Below are 26334 nucleotides of genomic sequence, written 5' to 3'. Positions count from 1 at the left end.
AATTTTGAATATTAAGTTTTTCGAATTTAATTATTAAAACTTTGAAATATTCTTATTTGAATATTACAGAAATATTAATGGAACTTACTCAATTAAAATTGCAAGACATAGTTGATATTGTTATCATATTTTTATCACATAAAATAGAGAAACCTATATGTTATCACAATGAGGTGAGACATCAACAGTAATACTGTTCGAGATTGAAATGAACACAATCATTTAATGAATATATTAAGATTTTCGAAACCCCATTACTCCATTATGCAATTTCAAAACTAATCGAAACTAATTTTTACTTTTTACCACGTTCATCTATTTCTAGCATAACCATGTTAGGTAAATAAAAAATTTGGTAGTTTTAAAAATCTATATGTATTTTTATCTTTTGGTACTGACTGCATTATGGAGTATTATCATAATTTCTTTTAAAAGAAGTAGACATAAAAAAAAACATTAAACTATTTAAGCTACATATTTTAGAACTACAATCTGACATACTTGAAAACTTTTCTTTGACATTTAAGTAACAGTTTACATTAAAGGTATTTATGTACAGGTATAAAAGTATTTACAGATCCTCAGTTAATCGAGCGCAGCATTCTAAACTTCATCTAGGCAGCCCCTCGCCACAGAAACCACATTCAATCGGCAGTTGCCTAACCTCAGACATCGGACCCTACGGGAGTGGTCCAAGAATGGTTTTAATTCCGAGGCTATTGCACGTACACAATGCATCGAGATAAGAATGTAGGCTTGTGGCGAGGGGCGAATGATTAGACCTGCTATAGGTTACATACAAGGTCTAACCAACTATTAATCCTCTGAATTTATGTTAACAATCGAATATTACTGGCAATTTAATGGTTCCTGAACATGAAATAACATTGCTTATACAATATTTTCCTGCTTATTTTCTATATCTATTTGGAGTTGGCGTGATATCTTTTTGTCTTCTAAATGATAAAATTTATTGAAAAATTTTTTATTTAAAACACTAAAATTCAAAAGGAAAATAGATATCTTCCGATTGCCATTTAATCCCAAATCAAATTCCGATCTCGCAAGCCCGGGACTAATTCCGAATGGAAATCTTGTCCGGCTGAAGGACTCAAATACCTGGAATTCCCCAAAGACCGACCAGCGGTATTGCGTGGAATAGCGCAATGAACTCGAGAAACTCCAAAAGGAATAACATATTTTGTTCGTTGCGAAAAATAGAATAAGTTTGATCATTTTTTTTTTTACTTTAATAACGGTCAACTCTTACAAGAAGAGATTAGCCAAAATAACATGTTATACATACTTTATGTATTTCATTATAATAATTTTAGGTACAGGCCTTATATAATATTATTATTTAATTTCTGTCAAACTGATTACTACCATTCGTTGAAAATTCAAATTCAATTGAAAATCGTAAATGGTGATGTACACATCACGTAATTGGTACTCTACGGTATTGAGCCCTAAAGAACCCAAACAAGGTAGTAACTGCACTTCCTACTAGATGACTTCCACCACTAAAGTTATAATATAATATTTTGAAGATGGGCAACAAGCTACCTCTTTTATTTTGTCAGGTTTATGAGACTATTTGCGTTCGAACAATCATTTACGTATTTGATTACTTCAACTATTTTATACCTCAATAAACGGAACATCTCACTGGAGCAACTAACCATGTCTACAAATGATAGACCTTTGTTTACCATGTTATTTACACGACACATATGCACTGTAGCATGTAATAAAAAATAAATATTTCAATATGTCTGAATTAAAATTTTATTATAAAAATATGCCAGATATTATTATAATAAAATTATAAATATATATTATTGGACTTAAAAGCATGGGCAAAGGAGACAAACATAAATTCTGTGAATAAAATGTCCTTCTGTCTGCGTAGCCCATAAACAAATTATGTAGTTTACTTTTATTTACGTGATTACTTAATTAAACAATAAAATAAATTAACGTGATTTATGAATCAGGAATAATAAATAAAGCAGATATAAATAGGTATAGATTACCTGTATCTGGCATTAGTTACCGTTCCCTATCTCTACCATCCGAAAAGTTTAAAGATACCTCTAAATGCAATTCATCTCTCACCCCAACACTTAACGGAAAAAAATCGCTAGATAAAATGTTGATAAATTATATGTATGATAGCTCGACTTAAAAGTGTGAGTAGCTTCATAGTTAGTGGGGTTCCGTAGGCTGGTGTTGCGTGCATTTATCAAGTTGATGGAAGGTACTCTGTATCGGTGACTGCCTCTGATTTATATGAACGTCAGAAAAAGTCTGTCCGCCATTTGTATGGTATTGTAAAAGGCCATAAATAAAGCGTTATGATGAAACTTGAATGACCAACACAGGTTCAAAGATAAAATCTTGATAAGTGTACGTGTATGCGTGAGCGCGCATGTGTGTGTGTATGTACGTGTTATGTATATGTGCATTTCAATATATACAATTTAAGTTATATTATTATTATTAATGGAACCTTAAATTGTAGTTGCAACTACAAATTATTCATAAAAGAAATATTTTGTATAATTATACAAGTTCATTCGTCAACATAAATAATACACAATTTAAATTTTGAGATACATAATTAATTAAGAGACTAAAAGAAAGTAGAGATTGAGAAAATAGTGATCATAATCGATTTATATTGCACGAAAATATAACATAAAATACAAGCAAAAGAGCACAATTGAATAGACAATCTTCTGTTTTTTTTAAAACATTCGAAAATAAATAAAATTACAAAATTCAATTCCAATTTTAAAAGAGATTATATTGACTTCAGCGTAGTCGCTACATAACGTATCATGGCGTTGTTTCTTTTGCTTTTATTTAACCCTTCATGTTTACGGAGATCTTTTTTTGAATACCCTCTGTTACGCACCAGACTGTTAACCCTTCAATGTTAGCAAACGTGTACATGTAGGTGCTCGAAATTGGGGTCCGTTCCAGCTTTTATCATAAACTCGGGTTAAACACTTTTATTTCAAAAGAACTCCATAAAATACTCTAGTTTTATTGAATTGAATAGAATTTGTTGAATAAAATTATAGTATTGGAATTAGGATTTTTTTTTTATTGTAATTTCGTTGCTTTTTTAAATTTCATAGATGAAGCTTAGAGTCATTAGTATTTTTAATGAGACTTAATAGAAAATATTGCATGTAGAGTCAACGTTATTATAATTTTTCATACAATTTGTAATACATATAAGGTAACAGCGTACCTGATGTTAACTTAGACTTGAACAATAGCATATATCAGACGGTTTTCCATAATCATTTTCATTCTTAAGCAAAAAGTATCAATGCTTATTATTGCTAGAGTTAAAAATAATTACTAATTAATAGAATTTTAAATATACGTCATAAAATGACGTAAGGGTAAGAAGTAATGAAAATGAAGGATAACTGATTCTACGCATGTGAAACCAAGGTAAACAGCTAGAGAAAGTGAATAATTTCAAAGGTATTTACATAAATATATGTGTTTTTAGTAGTTGATTATTTAATTAGAGTATGTCGTTAACAGTATTTCATTTAATATTTTAGTATAGTGACGAAAAATATAAATCATTAAAATAAATTGTAATATTACGACGGTGAAAATAACAAATTTAAGAACAAAATAGTCGGCGTAGTAATACAATATTGTATTTTTAATTGTTATTAACTCATCAGCGTATATCATCAACAGTGTTCCTTTTAATATTTTGTTATCTAATGAGAAATAATATATAATAAATTATCTACTAAATATAACAACTGTAAAAGTAACGTATCTATGAATAAAACAGTCGACGTCGAGTACACTTCATGAACACGAGCGGTGGTGTGAAACAATTGAGTTGTCGCCAAATCGACTTGAGCAGAGTCGTAACTAAATAAATAATAATTCGATTTCATCCCTTATATTTCTTTGTTATAAAATAATAACCTATATTTTTATAACCTTTTTCTTAACTTTTGACAAATTGCTACAAATTGATAATCCTTGGTTATATACTAATATTAGAAATGTGAAAGTTTGATAACTTGTTTGAATGTTCATGTCTTTGAATTTTTATTACTCGTTATGCTTACGGATTTGAGTAAAATTTTGTACACATATCAAGTATAATATTCCTCGACTAGTCAATAGGATACTTCTATCTCAATTCATTAAATTTTGTCGTAAATTTATATTAAAATAATGAGTAAAATATAATATAATAATTTTTATGTCGTTTAATACTTAATAGTTCCAAACAAATGTTTTGCTACTTCATATATTACTAACTTTTTATTTACTAAATTCCTAATTTTTTTATAGCCTGTTTAAAAATCATTATCATTAATCGAATAATCAGTATATATTCGATTTAAAAAACAAGCATTTCTCACATCACTAACGTCAAACGACGCGAACGAACACAACATTCTAGTCGCGTCTGCGGCCGCCTCTTTGTCCTTTCAAAATGTTTACAAGAACGTAAGAAAGTTCTTTTAGATTCGTGGGTTTGACGTGAGACCACAATGGTATTTCGAAATGTGTAAAGTAGGCTTTCAAATAAATGTATTTAAGAACTTGGTAAATTATTAAACTTTGTATTATTACTTTACAATGTATATTCATTGCAGGATTTTCTATTAACTGAAAACTAAAATTTATGTTATAAATATTGTGTTATATGGTGATATGCAAAACCAGTTATATTGGTTATAAAACTATAGTTTTAAAACTAATTGTATCAAAATCGATACAGTAATATATTACTTCATCGATTTTAATAAAATTTATATGGGATATGTCTATATATACTTTCAGATAAAATTTTTCTAAATCGGTTTAGAACTGACAGATTTACGATGTATAAAACATAAAGAAATACAACGTAATTGAAATTATAATTATTCTAAGTGAATTTAATAATGAGTTTATTCACATACGCTTATTTCCTCTTAGTAATTATCATCCAATTAGATACTAGTACACAACAACGTAGGTTATCTTTTAATCTGGTCACGCAGAAGGAGCTATTTGTAAATGTGATTATACCAAATAGTTTAAATACGATAAAACTAATCAAACTCTTTCAAAAAAATCCTAATCTTCATTAAAAATACCTGCTAAAGTTCGTTGCTCAATTTGAGTCTAGACAGGCCAGGACTTAGTTAATTCTTGTAAAGAAATACGTGACTGTTCTAACTCTAGCTTGCATGTAGCCTTCGCTTTGATTAGTATAAAATTTAAAATTAAGATCTTATTTCTTTTTCTTAACAATATCTAGATATTTAAGAGAAACGTCTTTTGCCATTAGGCTAAATCTCTTATATTAACTCTAAAATAAATTTTTAAAATTGTCTTTTTATATATTAGATAGATTATATCTAACTTTAAATCTCTTACTTTTATGTATTTAATATTAGTATCATTTAAAAGATTATTTGTCTAATAGTTGATGATAAAGGTTTTTTAACTGATGTATATCCTATTAATAAGTTTATAAGATGGATGAATGGGTGCAAGGATGGACGGGTGTTTACTACTCTTTTACGCAAAAACTACTAAACGAATTGTAATGAAATTTGGTTTACAGTTAAATCATATCTAAACTTAGTACTTTATATACTGATTTACAAGGACAAAGCTGCAGGATATAGCTACTTTTAAATAAAAATATATAATAATTATATCGTCAAAATAATAATAAAAAAAATGATGAGGCCGTGGCAGAAACTGTATATTAAATAAAAAGTCATATTTTTAATCATGAATACAGAACGTGGTTTAATAATCGTCTATAAAAATCAAAATAACACTCTGAAGCTTATCGCTTTTAAAAGCAGTTAGAAAAACTCTAAATGAAGGAATCTACCATAAAAACATAATGATAATAAATAAAACATAATGATAACAGATAGAAATCTAAATAAAACCCTATGACAAGCTGCACTTCACTTTTATAACGAGAATTTTATACGCAGAATTATTACTTTCAAAAGTTTTAATGATGATGAACATAACCAATTTATTATCAAACTGTATTCACAAATTCAACACATTTTTTGCATGTTACGAAAGGGATAACGAGTATGTATATCAGCTTATATTGAATAACATTTTCAGATAGATATGAAAATTTTCGCTCGCTTCATCGCCGTATCGCTGTAAAGGTAAAAGGGAGGTCAATCAAATTTCTGATAAACGTGGAAATGAAAACATCGTATTTTACAAAAAATATATATATATTGTATTTACTTACATAATGACTTTATTCATGAAGCATGGAAATTGAAATTATATTTATTCTGTTCTGAAACTGAGTTTATACACTGCGTTTGCCCATACCTAATATATATGTATGTATATATATATATATATATATATATATATATATATATATATATATATATATATATATATATATATATATATATATATATATATATATATATATATATATATATATATATATATATATATATATATATATATATATATACTTACGAGAATTTTATAAATTTACTTTTTTTGTCATAAAAATCCAGATATCTTCACAAACATAGTTTCACCCCCCAGTAATGATTTACTATTAAAATCTTCATAGTCCTGACTAAACGGCGACGTAACTCATTGTGAAATAACTGAACTGAATAATTGTATTAGTGTTAATAGAATTTTGGGCTTTATTAAAGGAAGATTGTTTATGTAAAATTGCTATATTGTTTTAATACTAATTCATATGATGATATTTAATCAATATATTTACTGTATGACATTTGATTTATTTATTTATTAATTGAGCTATTTATGTTTAATAATTATATAAAATATCTAGAGAAGTGTAAATAAAATTCACCCATTCAATATTCAGTACTGTGGTTGTATTGAAAAAATGTTAAAAATTTGTTAAAAGCTTACTTGTACTAAAGAAATATCCTTGTACCTACTATAAGAACTATTGTCAAATATAAAATGTATCAAAAAACAAAAATTATCTAATAGTATTTGATATAGGAGTTCGTTATTAATAATATAGGAGCGTAAGTTTATATAAATAGAAAACCTTAAATTTTATACAGTATTTACTAACATAAATAATATTATGTAATTCAGTCTTATTAATTTCTACTTGTTCCAATTAACCCTTTTTTCGCTTTCTCAATGGAGACAATGATTAAAAATTGTTTTAAATTATAGACAGATGTCCATGAGTTCCAAACTTCTGATAAAGACAAATCTATACATACATATATGGTATAAATCTTATCTTCTTTTTTATAAGCCTGTGATGTAATAAATTCATAAATAAAAAAATAAATTACCTATGATCTTATATATAACGACGAGTTATCACTTTCCATCAGGCGACCCATCACCTATTTACTATTCCAAATTGTTTAAAAATAATTGGTTAGATTAACATAATCCCTAAGATTTATGAGGTTGATACGTATCGAATAGAAAATTGAATTAATACTAGACCAGACTGGATTAAACTAAAAACACCGATTTCAATTAAGGGCCGCTTGTTCCACACGGCAACACACCGAATCGGCTGGAACACGGTCGCCGACACGTCTCTTAAATTGCTCGGAATATATATTTTCGTTGTCGTAATCCGACCCTGTTGTTAACTAGTGCGGACGTTGCAGGTTTTGGGATACACTGTAAACGCTAATTGCGAAAGTGTTTTTTTGTCACACCCCTTGAATTGTTGCTCCGCCCATACACAAGTACAGTTCGGTGCTTTTTTTCTATACAGCGTGAGCAATTTCGAGTTGTTTTGCGCTGAGTGTACTGTCTTCTTGTTACAAAGCCAAACACGTACTACTGATGAAACGAAATCTTCTCTTATTCTTAATCTAACTCCGATCTAATTACCTTGAGCATTGTGAATAATTAACTGCTTTTAATATTCTGTAAGTATAGTAAATGCGAAAGTTTGTAACGATGGACAGATGTATTGATGTTTGTTACTCTTTTACACAAAATCTACTGAACGTAATTGAATGAAATTTGGTCCTATTTGGTGATTCATGAAAGTGAAGCTATAGGATACAGCCAATGATAAATCAATTATTCAATCAATGCAAGTATTTTTAATTATCTAAAACGGATAATCGAGATGTTCTAATCTATTGTATGAATAAATTGTTTTATGTACTAAGTATGTACATACTTATTTTCGATTTTATTTTATGTAATCTTCTTTAATCATGTCCACTAGAGCATGCAATACCAAGACCGTACTCACACGTAATTTTCATGGTACGGATAATATGAAGCAATACTTGATAGACTGTTTACCAACACCACAGGCAACGCCAACATATCATGACCGCACAGACGTCAGCAAAAATATTTTACAGGTAAACCAAACTCTAGAGACAACATTTAGCGTAGTAAATTCAATAGCGCCAAAACACAAAACGAACACGTATGTGAAAATTTACAATATAAATAATGTACTCTGTGCAATGGAATCAATACGAACAGTACTGTTTCTATTGAACTGACCTGATCACATTATATATTTATAGAAAACAATATTGATCAATCATAATGTTCACAGTAGTGCACAGTAGTAGAACACTTCTTTTCTTGCACCTAGCTTATTGTAAAGGTCAAAGAAGTCCTTGCAGTAGCGATTTATTACACCAGATATTAACTAACTCTTTTGTCACTAGTAGCAATCCAGACAACTAGCAAACCAAGCCTGTTGTTATCTGTACTTATTGTATCACAAGATTCGTATAAAATCGATAAATGATAATAAAAAAATCCTTTTATAAAAAGATACTTATGTATCGTCATGATTGAAATCCATTCACCTTTTTAATATTTATCATCATGAAACATGAAAAGAAAAATCGAACCACATAAATGAAAAAGCTGACACATTTTGCCACAATTCAAAACTATTAGCACCCCTGCGCGCTCAAAAAATTTAACAGAAAAAAAGCATTATCTCCGCACAAGAGTCGCAGAGAAAACCATCGTAAGGGAACCGGCATGTGTGCAATTGGCTCCACAAGTCCCCTTTTTCGTATAATCGTTTTCCTGCATTCTCGCTGTGCCAGCGATACTCAAGTAGTTCTCAATCGGCCCGCTTTGAGATGACTTAACCTTTTATATCTGGTATTTATTTCAGCTAAAATCTGCTATGAAATTGGTAAATATGAATATTTTGATGGCAAACAAGCATGCGGTTTATCTAATGATAAACGGTTACCGTATCTGTGGACGTCTTCAACACCAGGGCTGTCACGCGCATGTTATCAATGCTCAAGAAACCTTATTAAGCTCTTGAAAAATTCCATGTTCTAGTCTTTAAGGAAAACCTCGCCACGAAGATCATTCTACAACCTGAGCATTTACGAGAGGAAACTCCTTTGAAAGCTCACAATGCAAACCAATTTGGTTCTAGTCTGTGTGGATGAATTTCTTACTAATGGCGAACGATACTATGATAAAAAGTCAGGCATCACTTCGAAGAGTTAGTATTTCTCTGTATTATACACGATATCTTCACCAATTGTGAACTGATTTTGATTATTTTAATTATTATAGAAAATACTTAAATAGCTATTACAAAACTTTCGCGTTGTTAATACATATTTTAAGTACACTATCACGCTCAAGTCCTGATACACTATTAGGACTTAAATAAAACATTTATAAAAACACTTCTATACATGTAATTAGTAATATGGTACTTGCACTTTCCTATAAATACAAAAATATACCATTTGCTTATAATGCAGCGGCCCTTACCGAAAGGAATGCCTGTAACACTGCCTTATGTCTGCACAAGGCACCTTTTAAAAATGGCGGTAGACGCAAAAAGTTTCAATTACTTTAACGGCCACTTGTGTATAATTGTCGCTGTATTGTGATACAATAAAAGTTAGTGGATATAACAGCGGGAAATAATGATACTTCTCTTAAGTCCAGAAATAAATAGCTGCAACTTTTATCGGTAATTACGTTTTAGCTATATTTATTTTGAATGAATACAACTCTTTTTCTTTACGTCTTTTTACTTAACTTTCTTAAAGCATTTTAATTATCAAAAAAAAGAAGTCGTGTATCATGTATGGCATTTGTCACATTTTACTGCATGTGCACATATTTTGACACGAACAAAATTATCAGCATTAACAGTCAGACAAGAAAAAGTTTAAATCAATAATTCATATCCAAGATGCTCTTGACCTTTCTCAACATACAAAAAACCTTCTACTTTCAATATTCATTCGAAATACTATAATACTAGTTTTATTCCGTTCAACTATATTAATGAACTAAGATAGTAAGCAGCTTTTGTATTTTTATGCAACTTACGAGTATTATGGCAAATAAACTAACGGCCCATCTAATGGACAATGGTAACCATCACCTATAGACATGAACGGTACCATGGACAATACAGATTATACCGTGTCACCTACGATACGATTAAGGAGATGCCATTCCTGAGGATTAAGATGTTATTATTATTATGTCATTTTTCATTCTTCTTATTCGCCTTCTTCAAAATACTACATATGTATTAAATTTTATAATAATTAGCTAAAAGAAGTAACATAGTCACTTTCACATTTATAACCAGTAAGGAAGTAAAAATTAGCATATTTCATAAAATTTTATTCACTGCCTATTAAGTCCGGACCGGGGACCATCGATCATTTTACACTTGTTTCATGCGAAATATAAGGCTTCGTTAAAATGCGCACTCACGTCTATGATAAAAGTAGAAAGCTTACTATGTTGTTTACCCAATAAAATAGTAAATAAAATGTTGAGTACGGTAGAGATGTCCCAATGTTCGATATCAGAAGCCTCAATAGTAAACAACCATTCGAAATAACAAGGTGTACTATAAAATTTTATCTTTCTATTTACGAATACGATAGATTGAAGATGACAGATTTTCTAACTTATACTAGACAACATTTTACTCATGACTTCATCCGCATAACTGGTATAAGTAGTGGTATAAGACCTTCTTCAGCCACGTGTTCACTAAATTTCACGATAATTGGGTAAAATTTTAAGGCTCCAAGAAGTAACAGACAAACAGACTTATTTTCACATTTATAATATTAATGTTAATCTATACTAATTTTATAAAGAGGAAAGATTTGATTGTTTGTTTGTTTATTCGTTTGTAATGGATAAACTCAATAACTTCCTAACATAGGCTATATATTATTTTCGAAAATTCTATCCACCCATGCGAAGCCAGGCCAGATAACTAGAGAAATTACTTTTAAAAAATTTTTTCGTGACAAAATTAACATGCGACTAATATTTACCATATTAATTAAATCTTATCAATTGAAAATGTGATTATCAAGATTAGTTTAGAATTAACAACGATTCCTTATGGCAGTCTATGGGGAGGCCTATTTTCAGCAGTGGACAGATAACGACTGATATGATAATAATAATTATGATAATAGATACCACGTAATTTACCTACACACAAAAATGTTGTCAAATTAAAACGGTATCTTTACTATTATACCTACATTATAACCCCTAATAACATAGTACTTCAATAATATAATAATCAAGATACTGGTACAAGAAAGAAAATAAAAGAAAAGGAAAAAAAGCAATCTAACACTATAACAGAATTGCCGATATTAATGAAAAGAATTTTACCTAAGCATATACATTTCGCTTGTTTTTATGTTTATATTCATTTGTACCGTACATACTGCGTACTTTATTTCACTTAGGTAAGAAATATCCATGTTTACAATACGCATGCCAAAATTGTTTACTTAGCTGATTGGATCATCTTTGTAAACAATCGGCTGTTCATAGTCAACTTAATCAATATGGCTTACGTAATGGATTCTAATCAATATTGATAATCTATTGTGGATATTATGCCCAGTTGTTTGTCACAATAAAAGTTAACAAGATTTATAGATAAGTTCCATTCCTTTAACAAACAGCGATAATAATATTTAGATTTACAAAAATAAATTGAAGTAATATGTAAACAACATGATATGTCATACATAAATGAATAAATGAATTAAGACTTTATTGTTCTCCACGAAAAAAATACAATTATATAAAAATATGTATATAAAAACTTTATAATCACAAAAAGCAAGGTAAATAATAGTTTGTACATTGAAAGATTTGGTAGTTAAAATTTAAAGTAAAATAGCTCGATCTTAAAAAGAGCATAAAAGTACACATTCACAGTTAAGTGTTTTTCACGATGCAGACGCACTCGGTAGAAAATTGATATAAACCTGTTGTGGGGCTCCGTTTGCTCAGGTGACGACGTAGACTTATTTGTTTTATATCAGGGAGGCAAATTCAAACTCTAAATATAAAGTGCTAAAGTCGAATGTTCAAAGGTGACGTGAATAATGGAAGCCAGAAAAATGCACCCTGGTCTTGAGTATAAATGTTGTTCGCTGGAGAAAACAAGTACCTAGTGAAATAACCCGTGCGACGGAGACTGTGTTCGCTTACATGTTTTAAATATTTAAGCATGTTGTGTTTTGGGGTGTTTATCAAGTCGTCCACATTTGTCTCTACTAATAAAAACTATAGATATTTTATGCTAAAATTTAATATGAAGAAGAAAAGAATTCGCCTCTTTTTTAAAGATATTAAATATTAATTAGACTAAGAACAGGGAGAGACTGCCGGCTGTAAGACATATGGATAGAAATATAATCAATCACCAATATAATAATAATATACATATATATATATATATATATATATATATATATATATATATATATATATATATATATATATAAACAAAGTCGAATTAGTTACAACATTTATAACTCTGAACTCTCTAAACTCAGAACGGCTGGACAGATTTTGATGATCTTAATTTGTTGGATTTTACTTCGCCCCGAATAGCAAAATAAGTACGAGTATTAATATATATGAAACTTTCCGGATTCACGTAAAAAATATACAGACTAAAATATTTTAGACTGTTGGGCTGTTCGAAGTTCACCGGGTCAGCTAGTAATTTATATGATAGTAAGCTTACTGCCCTGTTACGTTGAATTCTAATATTTTTGATCAAATGTGGACGTGTCATATTTACCACAAAGGTAACAGTCGATAAATGTCACTGATTATCCCACCTGAAATTATTCTCGTGACAATATTTTAATAATACTACAACTCGACGTTATTTGAAATAATCAAATGACCGCAATACTATTAATCTATTCGTGGAACCTATAAATTGAATACCCCACTCAGCAGGATCAAAATTCTGTACGCACCAAGAGAAATGTCCGAGTAACGAAGACAAATCAAACTGCAATGACCTGGTACGGATGGACACCCTTCTAAGACACGAGACAGAAAGCCATTAAGTCAAGATAGTGGTATTTATCTTTTGTGTCCCCTCGTACCTTCAGAGGTGACTCGAACACTTCGATTAAGGAAAAGGCTCTAAATAAATTTGGTTTCTGCAACGAAGCAATACCTAATGTAAAACTTGCAGATACTATTAAGGTTTTTATCAAAATAAGCATTTCGTTGTATGTAAGGGTCATTTTGTCTATGAGACAGGTGTAACAGATATGTATGTATATATTTATAAGCGTAATTCAGTGCTAATTCATGCATGCATGTATTAGTTTTTTCAATTTACTGCATATTAATTATTTTAATCCTCATTTTTATTATCCTTTATTTCGTATTTATTTATTTTTTTTACAAATTGTAATGTCAATACATAGAATGTCAATACATAGGTACTTATGCATAGCTGTAGAGTAAGTATCAATTAAGAGACTCTTTAATATTTTATTGTTGCACGCGAACGCTTACTAGAAAATGTAACGTTAACTACGTTTTACTCTTTGTAATTAAATGTTTATATCCTTTACATGAATACATTGAGAAACATTTAAATATTAGCTTAAAATTAATAAAAAAAAATCTACACATGCAATATTTCCTATTTTTAATGTATAAATACTTTAGTATATTTAGGTATGTGTGTTATACCAATTACATTCACAAATTAATATTTATGTAGTAATTTAACAATTTATTAAAATACAGTTAAAAAGAGTTTTACTTACTAATCAAGACAATGAAATCAAATAAGAAAACAATTACTATTATACATTTATTAAAGTATAATAGAATATACATAACATAGAGAAAACATAAAATAGTTTATTTTATGTTTTATTTTGTAATGTACCAGAGAGACTCGTGCATTCATACACATATGAGTTTTACACGAAACCCTAAAATGATTTTATTATCGGTTCGATATACAGGAACGAATATTCAATTTTAGACTTATCAAGTAATAGCACATCTTTGTATTATGTAAGTTATAAAATTTAATTTTGTATGAATATGTAAAACTGTGTAATTTTGTATGAGTATTTAAAACTACGTGTGTTAGCCTCACTTGCGTGGTGAAAATGTTTATGAGCTTAGTAATGTATGCAAAGCTGTTGAATATTTACCCTCGACGATAAGGTTCTAGAAATTGCAACATTATATCTTAGGACATGTGTTGATTAACATTTAAGTAACCACAATCAACTAAATCACATAAGACTTGACGTTATAAACCTTAAAGTAATATAGAAATAAATTATTAATTTTAATTCAAATCTTATATTGCTTGAAATTTGTCACAATTTAAATGTTAAAATCTTACAGCAAAATGTTGACATTGATGGAACATAAGTACGAGTAAACAGTTATAATCACTTTATCATTGCTAATGTAATTTCATGTAGTATAAATATTTAACAATGATATGTCTCTGAGTGTATTATGCAGTTTGCGAAGTGTGCATATGATTATAACTTGATATTATTTAGCATTTTTCTCCGCAACAAAATCAAAAGCAAGACTCTGTATATATATATATATATATATATATATATATATATATATAGAGAGAGAGAGAGAGATTGTATATATATATATATATATATATATATATATATATATATATATATATATATATATAATAACAATTGAAGGTACATAATGGGTATATTTTATTACCGTTTATATATAGTCTCTGGTATTATATAAAAGTTATGAATTCATAATCTAAATGCTAATGAAACACAATTTAAAAAGTTTGCCGTAATAAACATACACCCACGTTTTTATTATTAAAAAATAAAGAATGACGTGTAATCTGCATTGCGTATCTAAAATTAGTCACAAACAATACTAATACAGTCCGGTAAACGTAGCAACAACGTACACCACAAAATGCCCCAATTCTACATTCTGACTCACTACTGCGACCTTCAGCGCTTATATACCTTTTTCGAGTTCATAAATCATAGACATTAGAACGAATAGAAATGTTTTTTTTTTGTTAAAAATAAAATGGCATCTACGCCTATGCTATATATTGGCCAAGTATCAACGAGGGATAATGAGTAAGGGTGTGCCCAGATCAGTTAAACGGTCAAAATGAATTTATCAGGAACTGAACACCATGGTTTCAAGAAAGACCACGTGGAGATTAACTTGACAGGTTATTAATGGCTGTTAAACCCGATTACTAACAATCTTCTCCCCAAAGTAGAAATCTTATCACCATGAAATATTATAGATATTTAACAAACGTAAGGCACCGCGCCTGTCTTACAAAAGACCACGTACAGACAGTGTTTTTCTTTTAACGATAAGACCTCTCTACACTAAAGATTAAAAAAGCTTTTTTATAAAAAAAAATAAACATATACCATAAATAATCATCATCATCATCATTTGTGCCATTAACTGTCCACTGCTGAACATAAACCCTCCTTGTAAAAAGAGTTTTGCTAGTAGTTGCTATGTTTGACAGGCAAGTTAGCAACCCCAGTTAGGCTTTTAGAAATGTTTTAAGAGGGACACTGCTGGCCTTCCCTATACCATTAAGTTCCCTTAGTCGCCTCTTACGACACCCACAAGAAAGAAATTGAAAGGAAAAGAATAGACATTCTACGCGCGGAACCACACGGATACACATTATAAATTTTACCTATAGCTAAATCTGAATGTTAAATGAGGGTATTTACATTTTTACTTTAAAAATAAATAATGTCTCTCAATGCATTACAATAAATATATATCACTGTACATCAGTCAAACATCTGAACAGATGTAATCGCTAAATAATTATACTATCAGCGTGATCATGTTGCATACTAGGAACTGTTTATGACGCACTCTGACGGATGGACAGAGATTTTTATATAATGATTCGAGTTATATGTAAATTTTTGAATCATAATTCCGTTTGAAGTCGTGAGAGACTGTTATAACAAAGCAATATGAGGGGATGTTCAAAGAAGATATTCCAAGAAAATTACTGACACACGTTTAAGAATAAACTTAGTAAGTTAAAAATTATAGGAAAGGGACATATACCGTCAATTCTTTAATCGTCCGAGAATAGATACTTTGTAATATTCTAAATATATATAAACACAAGTGATTCATGTAACCACAAGGGAATCCGTTGGGTATGAATATACGGTAACATGTTACATTAAACAACATTTTCATGTATTTATTATGAAATGTAACACAGAAATTACCATATACGTAATGCTATTGTGAGTATGAAACTTTAAAACAAAATACTTGTTTAATTAGTCATCTATTCTAATATATATATATATATATATATATAAAGAAGAAATATTTGATTGAATGTTTGTAATGCATAAACTCAAAAACTACTCAATCTATTTTAAAAATTCTTTCACCTATAGAAAGCTACATTATAACATAAGCTATAATATTTTAGGAAATTTTATCTACCCGTAGGAAGCCTGGCTGGATCGTTAGTCTACATTGTATGGTTACTTGTAAGTAAGAACTGTTGTGTAACAAACACTGTAAATCGGTGAATAAAAGTTTGACGAACTCAGTATATTTATTTGCAATAATTAAAACTATACTATATTGAACAATGATACTAATGATAACAATGGACATAAAACAGATACACGTGCGCTTTATTTTTATTAAAGTGAATATAAGTAGATGCATGCCATTTTCCTGACAGTAATATTATAAATTCAATATTATAATATTAATATTATAAAAGAGACTATAGCATGGGGTTCTTCCAAAGGGGGTTAAAGAGGTTTCTTCAGTGTCGGCAACGCGCGTAATATCTCTGGTATTGCAGACGTTCATAGGCTACAGTAACCGCTTACCATCAGGTGGGAAATATGCTTGTTTGCCATCTCCGTGGTATAAAAAAAATGCTTAATAACAGATCTGAAAGAACGTTTTTGAATTAAACCGGTAATAATCAATTTTCTTTTCTTCTTATAAACAATCAGAAAATTCGAGGTACAAAAGAAGACAGGTAGGAAGGAGGTTATTCTGTACTTGTTCAAATAATTATTGTTTCCAGTACCTATTAAATGTGTTGGTTATATTAAGCAAAATTAATGATACTCACTAATATTAATAAAAGATTTATCATTACTGTATTGAATCAAAAAAATATCTATCAAAAACATTATTTGTATAAAAGCTGAAAGTTTCACTTCTAAAATTATAAAATACGAGTAGAACTGTTTCCCGCAGCTGTGCTCAAATGCAGTTAAGATATAGGCTTAAAGTAACTGAGTAATCTTTATAATTTTTCACATTTGTTTAGTAGCTTACCACTTAGCTTTAGACGGTTACCATTTTTCATCAGGTGGGCCTTTAGCTTGTTTACCATTCTAATTTATATATTAAAAAAAAAACTTTGTTTCTTTAACTAAAGGAATATCATTTACTAGGTAGATAGAATTTGAAAATTATTTATTTTTATTAAATATAGAATGTTCCTTCACGGTCTTATTTTTGTATACATAAATAGGGGGACTTACACGCTGTTTTTAGGGAACTGTGATAAATTTGGCAAAAATACGCATTCATCATATACACTTGCAGGAGGCTGATCTCTCGCTTGGATCAGCAAGATTTATGATGCCACCACTGACTTGATGCGAGAAATGCGAGAATTCAAATGCGTGTGCGTTTGTTTTCCTTTCTATTTATCTTGTAGCATTATTTGAAATATTGCGTTACTGTTTTATGCAACATGCACTTTGATATTACAAATCTATTATATATCTATACAAAGTATTAAATTATAAGATAAAGTAGCTATGTAGTTTCTATAGTACTTATTTCTTTTCTGTCGTATTTTCTTTGGTCCATTCATATCAATATTTACATGTTTTTATATTAATTAAAAAAAATAAATTTATTCTTTCTTTTTAATAACTGAATATTCTAGCAAGATACCAGAGGAGTGTGATAGGTGAGTATTAAGTCAGGTTAGTTGGCTTATCGTAATGAACTCACCAAGAATTAATCATCATATGTCCTATGGGGACCGCGTGGACATCAACCAAACACGTCAACTTCTTAGATTACTAAACCCTGTAATGCCTTTAGCATCAAATTCGCTTCGTATACATACCTGTACTAAAGAATAAATAAATAAAATATACTCTATTACAGACATTCTTCTTTCCATATTAAATGTTTATTTGTTCCGAGTACTCTTACTAAATTTACATTAATAATATTCGTAATACAAATTAAGTACACATAATATTATAATTGTCAATGTTATTTACATAATTATGATGATAAGAAGGGATAAAAAACATTTTTACTGCCAATGACGTCAACAGATGACCTAAAGGGTCATAGTATAACTAAATGAGTCACAGATTGCGAATACAGCACTCTTTAACGATCGCGTTATGCTAATATTATACATAAAAAGTCAAGGAAATGAAAAAACAGTCGTTTAACCTATTTTATTTCTTGACCTACTTTTAATTCATCACTGAATCCCTTAATATAGGGGGGAAAGGGATTGTTAGTAATGGAGACTGAGAATCCCATTGCTAGCAATATACCCAACCAGGTCGACCTCCCCGCGGTTCCCCTTGGAAACTATCATGGTTAATTCCTTATGAATTCATGATGGGCTAACTGGCCTGTTTTCATTCTCATCTATCACCCTTTACTCGTGCTCCATACCTGGTTACCATACCATTTTCACCCATAAAAAAAATCCCTTAATATACCCTATAAACCCTATAAGTCTTGACATGTTATATATAGATTTATTTTGTGATAACTGTATGTTTTTGGGGGGAAGGTATAGTTAGTAATTCAGCCCACCAGTCCCATTGCTAGCAATATACCTTATCAGGTCGACCTCTACGTGGTCCCTCCTGAAAACCATCGTGCTGAATCCCAGATGTATTCATCACGATGGGCTAACTGACTTGCCTTTTCATCTTCTCCTATCATCCCTCACTGGTGCCCCGCTTGTATATGCCGTTAGCGCAAGCGCGGTAACCACTCCATTATCATCCATTTAAAAAAATCGTATGTTTCTACCATAAATCAACATCATATTTATAAAAATTCTATTAGGATAGATTTTGAAATCTAAACCAAAGTAATTTTAATTTATTTGGTTAAGTTAATAGAAATATAGATTTTAGAACGGGAAAAATAATGTTAAGTCTCAAGATATGTATATCTTTCGTAAGAATTATTGAAAATGAATTTCTTAATACTTATTCTTTCTAATATTATAAAAGTGAGTTTATTCATTTACCTCTTAACCTCTTAACGGTTCATTAATTTGTTATAAAATTTAGTCCATCATACTAATTAAAAAAAAAAACTTTTTATCCCGTTCAATCAATATATCATGACCACGTAGACAACGTCACGAATATGAAATATTTCAAAACAATATTCTTATGTATGCATAGTTTTATTTAACTATTAAGTCCCATGTATGTACAAGTGGTGTTTACGTCAGTACTTAGACAATAGCACTATCAGTCCAGACGGAGCCGTGAAAACTGCATCGTATTTATAAACAAGTTGACTCATTTCTATGAGTTTGTTGCTACGTTTAACACTATCAAACTAGATGTAACCTTGTATTGTATTGACTACAATAAAAGTCGATACTATTTGTGTTTTATTCTGCGAAAGGTAAGTACGTACCTCGCCATTTAGATTTATTCTACTAATAAGTATCACAAATCTGAAAATTAATGAAATACATCCAAACACCAGAGGGAGACTTTGTACAAAAGTCAACTGCTTGGGTACCTCTGTCCCATTCGTGTTTTAACCGTGAAGCAGTTGTGTTTGCATGGCTGTGTTTCGGTTTGTAGGGTAGGATATGGCGTGAATTTACTGGGTACAGAGGAATAACATCTTAGTCCTCAGGAATGGCAACGCATGGGGGGCATCATGGGCGTAACAGTATACTCTGTTATGTCCATGGTACTGCTCATGTCTATAGGCGACGGTTACCACTTTCCATCAGGTGGGCCGTCAGCTTGTTTGTCATTCTAAGTTGTATAAAAAAATATCTTTAATAATTAACTATTTATAGACCTATAATCCGTATTAATTATCAAAAGGTTGTGAGATTTATTACAAATGAAATTTATATTCAAAATTGAATGTTGGTAAATGATTGTCTAAAACGTAGCCTTTTATCACACTGCAATGTTAATAATGTACTAGATTAAACAACTACCAAATTTTTATATCTAGGTATGTATTGAATATTTACGAAAATACCTATTTTACTATCAAACTGTAAAAATTTATTATTAAAAATTCAGAAATTATCACATTTGAATATTTACAATACAAATATAACAAATATTACTTATCTTACTGTAAATATTTACAATTACAATACCACGAAACAAATGTATTCAAAATATTATTTATCAAATACCATTAAATAATTATATATGTTAACTGTGAGTTGGTATGATACAGTATTTTTTCTATTTCGTTACCAAAAACAAACCATATATCACGAAAATCGGCAAAGTACTTAAATCCAGATCAATCTGCTTTCATCCGGATCTAACACGATACTTTGCGTGTTTTCTCAGAAGTTCCCGTTCAAGTCTTAATAGAAGCTAGAGGGATGACCGTTTGAATAATAGCTCGAATGCCAGCACGCGATATTTAAGTACTAATAAACGAAAAGGTAATTGCTATCGTTGGGTGATTTGAATGATTTTGCCTAGTTACCTAATTATATTATCAAATTAGGGCTCGATCTATACTTCCGAATATACTTATTTATAAATAAAAAAGAAAGGAATTTACTTCTAGAATCTTCTTGAATAATGTACATTTTATTGAATTTAATTAACTATCTGTATTCTGTGGATTTACCGGATTGAGTCGGAATAAAAAGCATGTTATATTTTATTGAAATTTATGGTATATCTGTCCACTAAATTAAAAGCAAATCTGGTGTACCCTTTCTAAAGTTCCACATTTATAATATTGATGCCATTTTTAGGGTTCCGTACCACCAAAGGAAAAACGGAATCCTTATAGTATCACTTCGTTGTCTGTCCGTCCGTTCGTTCATCCGTCTGTCAAGACCCTTTTTTTTTAGGAACGCGTGAAGGTATCAAGTTAAAATTAATATCATGTACTCAGGTCTGCAATCTTCTAAATCGACGCAATCAAAAGATACGGCCGTTCATGTTCCATTTATATCATATATTTTGACATTCGCAAAGGGAATCAAAGCTAGGGTACTTCCTGTTGACCTAGAACCATGAAATTTGACAAAAAGCAATGTCATGTAGTACAAGTAAACGAAAAAATCTGAAAACTGTCAATTTCTTTTTTGTGAAATATAAGAAAAAAGAAAATTGTAAACTTGATTATTTTGTACGAAACCCTCGTTATGCGAGTATGACTCACACTTGACTGGCTTTTTTCATTAAAGTGTTTTTAGGTAGAATCAATCATAGACTGCACCTATACATAAAAAGATTGAAGATAAATTTAAGACTTAAATAAATCCTAATCATTAACATAGCCCTAATGCTATTCTTTTAGACGTGCTTTTATTTTTTAAACAATTCCTCTAATACATATATTTTTTTTATTTCGTCCTCTTTTAGTAACCGGCAACTGCATACTAACAGCCACAAACTGCGGGTGTCGCATACAAACGACTAGCAATCACAATTAAAATGGCCGCTGAGATGAGAGTCTGGATCATTACCAACAGCCAGTAGGTACTACACAGCAATGAAATCGCTTATGGGCAGAAAAATTAAAATGCAATTTGGATTTCGAGCATCATGTAAATGAAAATAGAAATTGTCTCGAGCTTGGCATGCGATGAATTTGTGTGAGTTTGTATAGGTGTGTGCTGTGTCTTTACATCGGCATTACTCGAATTTTAAATTTTTTTTTTTAATGGCAAATAAAAATTAGTTTATAATAAATTCAAAATTGTATAATAATAACAAGAGCCACACAATCACACTAACTGCCTGCTCCTCGAAGTAGGATAAACTGTGTTATGAAGAACCAAGCCATGAAGAGCTGAGGCCAATTTAAAAAGTTGATTCCTTAACCAAACCGAAAATCAAACCCAGACCTCATTTGCGCATTGCAACATACCTACCACAAAGCTACGGACGTCATTAAACTGTGTTACTTATGTTATTTTAACTTACTCAATGTATATAAGATAGAGCTCTTTGTCTTTTGTTAACGTTGATATCATAGCAGTTTGGTGAAGCGCTACTGAGAGATTCCTAGTAATGCTTTAGTTTAACGAGCTTCTTGATATTAAGAAGATACACGTGTAAGTAAATTTAATGCAGCTAACACAGCTTTGTCATCTCCAAGCACACAGTTTATTATAATCAAATTATGCTTTATAATGCACTAAAGAAATGCATATTATATATAAGCTGTGAGCATTATGCTCAGAATACTGCTGAAGTTGCTACGGAATCATTTTGATCATTGAAGCGTATGATATGAGGTAGATATAGATTACAAAGATGTAGGCACAGATTCAATATTTTATACCAAAGTCACTGGTTCTAATATACAATGGCTATATTATAACTTAACGAAGGTATGAATGGATAGATCAGGTCTTCAGAAACAATATTACGAGTGTATTTTATTGTCCATTGTAATTACAATCATCTTCGTGTCTTTTTTATTTTTATGTATCGAAATAATTTTTGAGTAACCATTTTAAATACAAATATTTGAATTTAGAATAATTTATTCAGTTATTTTTCTACAATTCTAAATAAAACTTAAGGGAAATAAAATGTTAACAAACTCAATACCGTTCCTTAGGAACAAAACCAAAATACAATCGCGTGAGATTTCACCATTTAACACGCTAGCTGTGCACTTGCACTGAAAAACTGCAAGTTAATCACCGTCCGCCACCACCATACATCATTGAGACGTCTTAAGTAAGCTGTGAGATAAATAACGTGTTGCTAAATTACTGCCGATATTGCACGGAACCTGTCGATATAAATCTTTCTCGCATAACTGCGATATCGTACAGTTTAGGGGGATGTTTTGCTCAAAAACGAGAGATAAGAAAGTAAAAATATGAAGGTATAGTAACTAATGTACTTGACACTTTATAACTTCGTATTAGGTCAATTCGATTCCTTTATTTTTTTATTTTTGTAAGTAATTATTTATATGTTGTGTAATTTAGATCTAATTATGAATATGTTACATAAATAAAACTATTTTGTAAGTAAATAAAATATAATGAAATCGTTAAACAACAAAGATATACTTTTTCATAATATATTCATTTAAAAGACTGTACAAAAATTACGTATATGTATGAAGCGAACTCTAAAAGACAATGAGGCAAGATTTTAGTAAAAGATGAAAGACTCTGGCACGTAATTTTCTCAACCTACCCCATAAATAAAGGTCTTGATGTGTTTAAAAGATAGACAAACACCTATTTTATAATTGTGAAAAATTATTTGCCACCACGGATTCTGTAAAATTACTTATTCGAAACTTATTCGAAACGTTGGACTATATAATCAGATTAGGTGTCACTCGCAGTTTTGCCTACAAGCTTCCGTTATCTTTTATTCCCGTAGGAATTTCTGTGGAATCAGGAACTCGATCTCTATTCCTGTTAAATACAGGTCCGTACATTATCTGTGTTTGTGTAAAAAGGAATGGCAAAGACACGATTCGCCTGATGGTAAAAGGCGACCAAATTCCGCGATATATCACTTGTGTTTTGCCGATCATTGCATCTAAAAAGTGCCGTATCTAATTATCGCATTAATTCTACCAACTCAATATACTTAAATATATAAGCAGAGGGGAAGCGATTGTCAGTAATAGAGACTAAGGAAGAAGGAAGCTAGGAATATACTTAACCAGGTCGACCATGTTCACCCCTAGAAATTACGTGCTGAATTCCAGGCCTATTTATCATAATGGGCTAATTGACCAGCCATTTTATCACCACCTATCATCCCTCGCTGGTGCCCAACCAGTACATACGTATTACTATTTCATTTTCATCCATTAAATAATTATAGAGGTTTATCTATACACATTATAGATAAGAAAGATAAACAAAACATAGATAGTGTATCAGTTAAGCGCGTTAATAACTTTGTTTGTGATATACATATATAATTAAACAAATTGTCGCAGAGTAAAATTCCGATCCGACACAAGTTTAAAGGCTGGTGCTCATTGACGTCACGGCGCCATTGTCACGTGACCGCTTGAAGAGTTTTCCAGGCGTGTGCGATGAGTCACTACCTTATACCTCAAGTTGCAAGGTTACAGAGATTATATCACGTACGTTTTATTGTTGTTGCATAATAATTTTATTGCTGTCACGAAGCTTATATAATATGCCTAGGTGTTTTATGTAACTTTATTAAAGACTATAAATAATTAATTTCTGAAATAGGGAGGTACATCATGTACGGTACATTTTAAAATTTAGGTATGATAACGAATAGATCAATTACATTAATAACATTTTAATTTTGTAACGAATGGGTATACTGATTTTTACATTAAATTTAGTATCGATACTTTTGATGTAATCACATTTCTTAAAACAAGTCTACTATAATAGGTGTGAATGTTGTGGGCCGGGTCGTTGAGCTCTTTATAATATGGTAGAACATAGCGACAGCTAGTTGATCCATCATACTCGTGAACGGATGATTTTAGTAAGTACTGGTCTATTCAAGAATACTGTGATTGTAGTTTTTTTTTTCTTATTAATATGAAATTTGTGATAGTCATTTTATCCATTCACATTTTTGTTGAAAACTCAATTTTTATTTGAAAAAAGCAACAGCTGAGTTTCTTGCCCGTGCTTCTCAGCTGAAATTATATTCCAAACTGGACGGTAAATTCATAAAAGTATGACTATTCAAAAATGCTTATCATTAAGTTTATTTAAATAATATTTTTATTTATTTATTTTATCAGATTGCTTTTATATTTATAGTTATATTTATAATATAGTTATGTTTGTAATATTTTCCAAAACTACATAAGAGGCGTTATATCTCAGAATAATAAAATGTGGTAGCCATAAACACAGAAATTTTAAGATTTTAACCTTTTCACGTCCATAAGTTATACCTACAACTGTTCCTAAAATAATTTACGTGAAACATTTAACAATATTACAATAATAATACCTGTTAAAACATTTTCCGCTGTCAGCTTTTTAATTGGACTCATTCATGTTGCCTTGAACTCTATGAAAAAATGTGTATTGTAATTGTAGTATAAATTTACCCTACTTTATATACTTAGAATTTTGATAATTAAATGTAGGCTTCACTACAAAATAACAATAATATTAATAGAAAGTTTACTCATTTGTCAACTGCAATGAATATTTCTAGCTGAGCAATAATGCTTACAAAAGACTGTGACAAAAACTCATTATTTATAATTTACAAGAGTGTAGACATAGTTGTGTATATAATCATCTACATGGATACCTCTGTTCCATCTACATGGATATATCTGCTACGAAGCAGCTGTGCTTTTTTTTATTACAAAATGTATTTCCGCTTGACCTTACCTCACCCGACATCAAATGATGATAAGAGCAAAGATGGAACACATATATGTACGTACTTCTAGATGGCGTATCAAGATAAAACATACCCCAATTTTCAAGTTAGACCTTCAGGAATATAACTGAGAAAACCGTATCCAATTTCGTGTAATTTTTGTGTGATGTCGGAACAAACAGAAAAGAAATCTAAAAATTATTATTTTGGCTTCTATTTCTCTTATTTAAGAGCCCTCCTGTATTTTTTTCTTATATATTTCCAATGTACAGACATCATCAAATTGTAATTTTATTATATTAGTAAGATAACTGCGAATTACGTACTTAAAAAAAAAATTCATGAAAATTATTCTACTCTA

General features: G+C 30.1%; 1 protein-coding gene and 1 long non-coding RNA gene across 3 annotated transcripts in view; one reads left to right on the top strand and one right to left on the bottom strand.

The window, feature by feature from the left end:
• Positions 1 to 26334, bottom strand: part of LOC113510753 (microtubule-associated protein futsch) — a 220752-nt gene that overhangs the window by 56061 nt on the left and 138357 nt on the right. The window lies entirely within an intron of this gene.
• LOC116412674 (uncharacterized) lies at positions 19808 to 22293 on the top strand. The gene is made up of 3 exons (XR_004223856.2): positions 19808 to 20052; positions 20979 to 21076; positions 22014 to 22293. It is a non-coding gene; the product is annotated as an uncharacterized LOC116412674 (long non-coding RNA).

Source organism: Galleria mellonella, unplaced genomic scaffold (genome assembly GCF_026898425.1).
Source record: "Galleria mellonella isolate WM207_F2 unplaced genomic scaffold, CSIRO_AGI_GalMel_v1 utg32, whole genome shotgun sequence".
Taxonomy (NCBI): domain Eukaryota; kingdom Metazoa; phylum Arthropoda; class Insecta; order Lepidoptera; family Pyralidae; genus Galleria; species Galleria mellonella.
This window is presented reverse-complemented; position numbering and strand designations above follow the sequence as displayed.